Genomic DNA, 9,938 nt, shown 5'->3' with positions numbered 1-9,938 from the left:
CTAAGACAACGCTTTAAAATAAAACGTTGAGCTTGAATTAGTTTTGTGAATAATTAAATTGTGTAATGGGCTAAAGGGACAGTCCCCAAATTTTTATTTTTGGTTTTGAGAACGAGCGCCACACTTTCCCCCCATCAAAACAAATCACCGCGTCTCTAGGGTTTTTCTCGTGTCGATCTCTTTTTCGTCCGCCAGCTCTCCTCGACGGAGCAAAGCCCACCGTCTCTCCTTCACTCACGCTCGTCCTCGACGATCTCCACCTCGTGTTTCCCTCCTCCCCTTGGCTCCTTCACTTCCCCTCATTCGACACCTCCGCTTGTTCGCCGACCATCCCAACCTCGTCAGCCACCTCTCCTCAATTCGCTGTTGTCCACCGCCTCCCCTCACGTCCTCCCCGTCTTCAAGGACCGCCGCCGAGACCTCCACACGACTCAGAAAAAAAGGTATTGATCTCATTTCCTCCTTCTATTTCCTTTGTATATTCTTTGCTCAGTTGACGCATTTCTTTACTTCGATTTTGAGTATATTTAGCAATTAAGCCTCTATATTGAGCATTTTTAGCAATTTTCTAGGGTTTCTGCGATGAATCCCTTTGATTTTCTTGATTATATGTCGCAGCGTATGAATTTAGAGACATCTTGAACCGTAGTTTTGGAATATCCTGCATTTAGTGTAATTTTTCGATAAAATTGTTTAGTTAATTGTTGCAATGTCTAATTTTCCCCTAAATTTGAGTATTTGCTGGTGTTTGGTGGTTGTTAGGTGAGGATTGAAGAGGAGTTCACTAGATTGTACATGTTATTCTGTTCCAAATGATAGATCTTTTGTCACTGAGAGCCCTAGCATCAGTAATTTGGGGCTTGATTAGTTATTTCAGTGTGCATTGCTTTTTAGCTGGCTTTGGATTGAGATTATGTCGGTTTTGTACTTGTAGATTGGTTCTTGGCTATGCTTATCCATCTTTTGAATGATATAAAACCGAGGAATTGAACATGCCAGAGATTGAGCAATTGCGGTTTTGGTGTCAATATTGGTGGGTTTCTTTCTTTACTTGTTCAAAGTTTAAAGGTGCAAACATCTCACACCAAAGTTAATAAAACAAATATTGATGGTTGGATGCATGCCTTATTAGACATTAATCTTTGATAAATATGGATATCCTCCAATTGAAATGTGTGTAGGTTGGATGCATGCCTTATTAGACATTAATCTTTGATAAATATGGATATCCTCCAATTGAAATGTGTGTATACATAATAATGTCACATGCATACATTAATCTTTGATAAATATGGATATCCTCCAATTGAAATGTGTGTATACATAATAATGTCACATGCATGTTGGTAAGGACTAATATTAACTATGATTCATCTTCTATCCAAGTTTTAGTTCATCTTATCCGATGTGAACTGAGTTTTGATATCCTTAGTTTTGCATCAACTAGAAAGATTAATGTAGTTATGACCATATCTTTGCAAAATACAACGCTACACATTCTTGCAAATAGTTCTATAAACAAAATATGAAATTAATAAATTTTCACTTTTTTAGATATAAGCATATTTTAGATTATGTATACTACTATTAAACAAATAGTTATGCTTGAGAGAGACTAGTCCTATAAAATAACTTGCAAACTCTTTAGTTGATGGATTCTTATACATTGTTAGTAAGTAGATAAATTTTATTTATTACCTGCCCCAAAGTTTTAGTAATTAGTGGCTGGCTAAAGATGAAATTTGAAAGTGGTTACAGTGTAGAGACTGTTTTTGATGAGAGTAAGCTTGGAATTGAGCCATTCTCCGTCGAGGTGTCACCGAGCGGGGAGCTGCTGGTTCTTGATTCAGTGAATAGCAACATGTATAGGATGTCAATGCCATTATTAAGTTGTGAGTTGGTTTTCTGTTATGTTTCTTGTTGTTTGTCTTATTTCTCACTTAGATGCAATAATGCTCATGAAGTATTTTGAAGATTTGTCAATATACTGATTGTCCAACTTAGGCGGTTTGTATACCGCTTATATAAATCTTGTTCTTTTTAACTTTATTTTCCCTCCGGTGTAAGTAGACCGATAATGGTTTTCAAAAACATCAAATTTAACTTGCTGCCTCCGTTTAACTTCATCGCATTTAATTTTTTGTTAGTGTGGACCTCGAGTTTAAAGTTTGTAATATTTGAAAAAAAATCATTTCATTTTTCTGATTTCTCTATTGATTATTGGTTGGTTTCTTCTGAAAAATATTGGTTGGTGTCTTCTGAAAAACAACGCAGATAGCAGACCTAAGCTTATCGCTGGTTCAGAAGGATGAACCATCCAAAGGGGTTTACAGTTGATGACAGTGGAAACATTTATATTGCTGACACCTCTAACATGATGATAATCACATTTTATTATAATTTTATACCCTCATTATCTATTTTATATGAATAAATATACCATTAATAATTGTTGTTAGATTAGTTTGCACATAATTGAATAAAAATATAAATAAATATTATTAAATGTAAAAACCCCTCAAAATCTCTCTTCTCTATTTTTGTAGCATTTTAGAAGCCCATGAAGCAAAAGTCAAAGAGGAAAATGACCAAAGAAGTTTGAATTGGACTTAGTTGCAAAAAATTAAAATCACCGGACTTGGATGCAAAGATTACAAGAATGCAGACAGGACTTGATTTAAACAATTGTAATTGGGCTGGACTTGAGATTGGATTTGGAAATTATTTTCATCAATGGGCCGGACTTGGATTCAAAACAAATCAAAAAAAAAGAAATGCAGATGATTACTATTTGCTGTTTGGATTCAAAAATTAAAATTTAAAAGAAGGCCCAAAGCTCCAATGGGCTGGCCTTGCTGAGCTTTTCAATTTTGATCAAATGAATCATGACCGAATTGATTTCTTGAATTGGACTAACTTTGCTGCAGACTTCATTTCTCAAGAACCGGACCTGCTGACTTTTGATTTTCAAAATCAAATGAATCAAGGGCCGGACCTGTGTGCTACATATTTGGATCTCCAAAGGACTGAATGGGCCGAAAACCAAGGAGCTCAAATTTTGGGTGCTGCAGCTTTGAATCAATGTTGATTTTCTTGGAAAATCAAATGCAAATGGGCCAAAGACTGTGCTGCAAAAATAAGTTTTCAACTTTGAAAATCATATGTAAATGGGCCTCTTATGAACAAAAAGCAAATTCAAATGTGAAGATTGTTGCTTGGGGCTCAAGACAAATTCAATGGCTCATATTCATTGAAGATTACTATAAATAAGGGTAGAGAGTGAGGGGTTAAGGGTGTGAAAATTTTTGTAACTCCTTTTGAAGAGGAGGGCTACTCTTAATTGAGAAGGCCTTCTAAAATTATAACTTTAGTTACAATTAATAATAATAATTTTTTCACCACTTTAAATTTTTCTCTTCTTCTCTTTATTGGATGATGAAGATGAAGATGAAGATGGAGAATTATTTGAAGGTTTGCATTTCTTTTCTTTTTCTCTTTTATTGCTTATTAATGTAGATTTATTTCTATGCTTGTAGTTTAGATTTTATTTTCTTGTTAAATAGCCAAGAGGCTAGAACCATTTTGCCTTAGATTTATTTCATGCTTATAGAATAGATTTATTTTCTTGCATTTAATTCTTGTAATTTTATTTTGTAGTTTAGATTTTGCAATTTATTTTATAGTTAGATTTTAATTTCTTATACTATTCACCTTGAGGCTAGAACCCTCTTGGGTTTAGTTTTTCTTTTTGTTTATTTTTATTTTGTTTGATTCGCCTTTAGGCTAGAACCCTCTAGGGAATCACCTTTTTCTAAGAAGTTGGTGCAATTGTAGATTACTCATATCTATAATTGAATCCACCATCTTTAATTTCTTGCATTTTCTTTTATTTTAGAATTTTGTTCTTCATTCTTGATTTTTTATTTGTTTCTTGATTTTATTCATTTTTTCCTTCTCACCTTATTGATCATACTCATTCTTTTTTAAATCCACTCTTTGCACTTATTCACACACCATGTCACGCACACAACATAAGAACCAATTTTATATTTTCTCCTACAAAACATTTTCCTCGTGGGATCGATATCTTAAATACTATAACTTGACACGGTTGTGCACTTGCAACCTTTTTGGTACATGTTTATGCTGCATCAAGTTTTTGGCGTCGTTGCCGGGGAACGTGCTTAAGTAGGTTTTAATTATTTTGGTTCTTTAACTTGTGTGTTTTTTGTGAAGGAAACGCTTGGAGCTTGAAGATCGCGGATTGGAGAGCTAGGATTTGAAGATTTGCTTTCTTTCGAGTCCTCTTTCTAGTTTTTAATTCCACCCTTTAGCTACTTCTTCACAATTAGAGACAATTAGGACTTAAAAAAAAGAGATTTTATTTTTTGTTAACCATAATAAAATTCATCCTCCACTTTGACATTTACTAACAAGATAATAAATTCAAACAAATCCCCCCTTCTCATTTGTTTGATTGTTAACCCTAATTAAAAAAAAAAGATTTTTCTTTTCCATCCTTTTTAGTTGCTTTTAATTCATAGGGTTGCATTTCATATAGTGTAGGAATTCACCAAGTGATTTGAGCATCTTGATTTGACACACACTTAAAAATATTTTTAAGGGCAAAACCCCATAATCAAGATAAGGTGAGGGATTTCATCACCCTTTCCTTAGCCCAAAAATCACTAATTCCTCACTACACCACCCAAGCCTAATAAAACTCATTAGACGTTGGCCCCTAAGGATTCGAGCTCAATAAGGAACAAGAAATCCTTAAGTGAACCGGTTTAAGTTTTCTCAGATTAGTTGGTGTCTAAGGCAAGGTTTAGGGGTTGCGTAAAGCGCTCCGCAAGGAAAGAGGTACTTAATTGATCTTTGATCACCCTCTAGTACTATCCTTACCTGGCTAACTACCTGGGTAAAACTTTGATCTTTTCACTGTAGGAGTTTTTGGTTAGGAGCTGGTCTAGTTGAGTTAGGCTAAACCCTAGAGTTAGAGTTGATTGAAAAGTGATTGTCTTGATTTGTTTTAGTTAGGATTTTTCTTTTTCTTTATCTTCTCAAAAAAAAAACTAATTTAAGAAAAAAAATAAAAAGAAATATTTTGGTGTATGCAACAGTGGATTAGGGATAATACACATCGATTAATTCGCTTTGAACCAATCATAGAAATGGAGCATCCTAATCCACCCGTTCTTCATGATATGTGCTATCCCATTAGGAATGCAATCCCCTCATGCATTAGGCTCCCCGAAACAAATGGAATAAGTTTTGAGCTTAGACCGCAATACATAAACATGCTTCCCAAATTCCTTGGTAATGAAACAGAAGACGCATATATTTTTATTTCGGAATTTGAGGAAGTGTGTATTATGATTAAAATGAGAGAATTAAATGAAGATGCGGTTAAGCTTAGATTTATTCCATTGTCGGGGTCATTACTATGAAGCAGCCTAAGGAGAAGAAGGTGGGTGCAAATGCAGTATCGATTAGTTTCGGTTCTGTTCCCTTGAACTGGTTCCAGCATGAGCCGGTAATAAATGCAGCAGTAAGGACCATGAACGATGATCCTCACAAACAACGCCAGAAAGGACTTGTATCGCACACAGCCCTGAATGGTGAGATTCTTTGGGTCCATCCAGATTTGATTGGAGACGAACAATGGACTGGAGCTTCTTCCAAGAAAAGGTCAAAAGGAAAAGGTAAGTCTTGTTATGGAGCTTTCGCTATTCCAGGAGAAGACGACGAGGAAATTCCAGCCTTCCCGCTTTCTGAAGGCGAACAGGAGGCCTTTGTAACCCGGAGCGGGAATGAATATCACTACAAATATCCGGATGCTTCTGAGCAACTGGGAGCAAACAAAACCGTTCCCTCAAAGACGTTGGCAGAACTGGGAATTGTCGCAACTCCCCCAACACCTGAAGCTACGGAGAAAGTCCAGCAAAAGGAGAAAGACAAGCTCTCCGCCCCATTTTGACATCATGGCACAGTTAGCTAATATACCAGCTAGGATAACCCTGTACGAATTGTTGCGTCTTTCAAAAGACACGAGGAAAGCATTACAGGAAGCCTTGAGCGACTCTGAAGCTTTCTTGACTCGAATCAAGCCGTCTTCTGGAGAATCGGAGCCATCGGTTCAACACTGTAATCTCGCGGCACACCATTTTCCCTGCATTTCCTTCACCAAAGAAGACATGCAGACAAAAAATTCAAAGCACAACCAGCCTCTGTACTTCACCGGCCACATTGGTTCCTGCGTTGTTAACCGGATCCAAGTCGATCCGGGTTCCGCTGTCAGTATCATGCCATTCCGACTGATGCATAATCTTGGAATACCAACAAGCAAGCTAGCGTCCACGGGCACTACGATCTACGGATTCAACACCAGTGGGTCCAGACCCTTGGGAAAGATTCGAATAAAGTGTCAAATCGGAGACTTGAAGTCAGAAGTTACCTGCTACGTAATTGACGCGGAAACATCCTATAATTTACTGTTGGGTCGACCTTGGATCCACGGCAATCTTATAGTCCCGTCAACTCTTCACCAGTGCCTCAAGTATGTGGACACAAATAATGAAGTCAAGAAGGTGGTCGCGGATAAGCAACCGTTTAAGGGATTAGAGAACTATTTCACTGATTCCCTTCTATACGGCGCCGAATCCGATACTGAACCATCGGTCCAAGGAACGGACAGCGGGGATGAAGCTGACACCGAAGCTAGGTTTGATTATGATGGTGGTTTTGTACTTAATTACATTGTACCCATTGTAATCAATCTTAACGATGATGAATCATCGGAAAGTAGTTGTAATTGGCAACTTGCCGAAGAACTATCAATAAATGATGATTTAGAGTACTCGATGTGTCTTGATAATGTCACTAAAGAGCTATATGATAACCCTGACTTGTATATGCCACTTCAATCATTTTGTCTGACGAAAAAACAGGTACAGGATACATGCGGAGCGACACTTGTCATTCCCGCGGGAACAGGGGGTGGAAAAGAAGTCGTCTACGGCAAAGGAAAAGAAGCTCCGATACCCGATCACTTCTTAGAAGAGGAAGATGATGAAGATAAACCTACTCCTCATCTATTTAGATATGACGCAAAAGCGCGCGATCTAATGGAGAAGTATGGATATGACTTCACACTCGGAGAGGGTCTTTGCTTCGGTCGAGGTCCGCGAGTTCCACCTCGAATGGCCTACGTACCAAAGGGAAAACCCGATGATTATTATCGCCATAAAAGAGGTCTTGGTTATGTCTCCTCATTTGACGACGAATGTTGCTGGCAAGTCATCGATCAAATTGCTAACAAAGCTAGAAACGGATACTCTTCTGATTCTTCATCTTGGGATTCCGATACTAGTATCGGTGAGATGTTCAAAAAGTTAATGTCGAACATGGTTACGGTCGATCCTACCACAATAGAGGAAGACGACCAGATGCCGACATGGGAAGATCCTTCGGTTCATCACCTAAACATGCAGTATGGTGATAGGTTCGAACAAAGAGAACCTCCTACCGAAGATCAAGTACTCCAGGTGAATATGGGTAGCAAAGATAATCCGAAGCCTATATTCATTAGCGACAGCCTCCCGCCTGAAGAGAAAGAGGAGTTAATCTCTCTTATTAGGGAATACATCGATGTGTTTGCCTAGAATTATGAAGACATGCCAGGGCTCGATCCAAATGTAGCAGTGCATCGTCTCAATATCAAACCGGATGTCAAACCTGTCAAACAACAACAAAGACGGTTTCGTCCGCAAATGATGGAAGCAATCGAGACCGAAGTTAAAAAGCTTATTGACTCGGGCTTCGTTAGGGAAGAGCAGCATCCAGAGTGGCTTGCCAATATTGTCCCGGTCCTCAAGAAGAATGGGAAAATCATGGTGTGTATCGACTTTAGAGACCTTAACGCTGCCTGCCCAAAAGATGATTTCCCCCTTCCCATCACAGATGTCATCATTGATAATACATGCGGGTTCGAGAGGATGTCTTTCATGGATGGTTTCTCTGGTTATAACCAAATAAAGATACATCCAGATGATAAAAAGCATACCGCGTTTAGAACACCCCTCGGCATTTTCTGCTACACGGTCATGCCCTTCGGTTTAAAAAACGCAGGTGCCACGTACCAAAGAGCCATGTCGAAGATTTTTCAGGAGCATCTCCGGAAGACTGTCGAATGCTATGTGGATGATTTGGTCGTGAAAAGTCGTGATAAGAAAGATCACATTAAAGACTTGAAGACCATCCTCGGAATGTCCAGTGGTAAATTCCTGGGATTTGTCGTCACTACCAAAGGTATTCACATCGACCCTGATAAGGTAAAGGCAATTAATGAATTGCAGCCTCCGAGAAACCTCAAGGAGCTCAGAGGATTGCAAGGCCGGTTGGCTTACATCCGTCGGTTCATCTCGAACCTCTCAGGAAAATGTCAACCATTCTCCAAGCTCACAAAGAAGGGTGTGTCATTTGTATGGGATGACGCTTGTCAAAAGGCATTCGAGAGTATTAAAAAATATCTCTCAAAACCTCCTGTACTCGTCGCACCGAAATCGGGCAAACCGTTCTTGATTTATGTCAAGGCGACGAGCCACTCATTAAGTGCATTACTTGCACAGGATGATGATAACGGTCATGAGCAGGCAGTATATTATTTAAGCCGAACCATGGTAGGCGCTGAATCTCGATATCCCATGATCGAGAGAGAGTGCCTCGCTTTAGTGTTCGCTATTCAGAAGATGCGGCATTACCTGGTTAGACAGACCATTTATGTCATCTTTAAAGTTAACCCAGTCCGAGTATTCATGACTCAACCAGCTTTCATGAACTGGCGGTTAGCAAAATGGGCCTTACTCTTGTCCCAATATGACTTACATTTTAAACAACAAAAGTCAGTAAAAGGACAGGCCATCTGTGATCTCCTGGCAGCTAATCCAACTATGAGTAAAAGGACAGGCCATCTGTGATCTCCTGGCAGCTAATCCAACTACGGACACCGCTGAGATATATGAAGACCTACCCGATGAAACCCACGAACTCAACACAACTTCGCACCAGCAAGTATGGCGTTTATACTTTGACGGCGCTTCACGAGCAACTAATGTAGCAAGTGCTCCTGGAAGTTCTAAGATTTCTTCCGGAGTGGGAGTTATCTTAGTTTCCCCAGGAAAGCACATGATGCCTCGAGCTTACTCGTTGACAAAACCGTGCTCAAATAACGTAGCCGAATATAATGCATTACTCATAGGACTCAGTTTCGCCAAAGAACTGGGGGTTGAGTACCTCGAAGCCTTCGGCGATTCTCAACTGATAGTTAAACAAGTCCAAGGAGAGTACGAGGTCCGAAGCCAAGATTTAATACCATACCATAAGATGGCAGTGGAGATGGCAGAATCATTCGATGGATTCTTTATCGAACATATTCCACGGCTACAGAATACCTACGCAGACGCGTTAGCAGCATTAGCCGTATCACTGGCGCAGCCTCCTGAAACAGAACAGTTCGTTACGGTAAGGACCCACCAACTCCTAGTGCCGATCTATGATGAAGAGGACGAAGAAGAAGAGATTAAGGAAACACACTCAACCCAAATTGAGTTTGAACCCCGAGATTGGCGTTTCCCCATCATCGATTACGTCTTGCATGGAATCCTACCAGAGGATATGAAGGAAAGAGAGTCAATCCGACGAAGGGCACCCAGATTCTACTATAATATGGAGAATCGAATCCTATACCGCAGGGGATACGATGGATTGCTGGCACGCTGCTTATCGACTAAAGAAGCTGAGGAAGTCCTTAGAGAAGCACATGAAGGAGAGTGTGGTGCACACCAACCTGGTCCCAAAATTTATGACCGCATCAGAAGAATGGGATATATTTGGCCTTCCATGATGAGTGATGCAATCGCGTATGCCCGAAAGTGTGA

Source organism: Asparagus officinalis, chromosome 2 (genome assembly GCF_001876935.1).
Source record: "Asparagus officinalis chromosome 2, Aspof.V1, whole genome shotgun sequence".
Lineage (NCBI taxonomy): Eukaryota > Viridiplantae > Streptophyta > Magnoliopsida > Asparagales > Asparagaceae > Asparagus > Asparagus officinalis.
Note: the sequence above shows the minus strand (reverse complement) of the source record.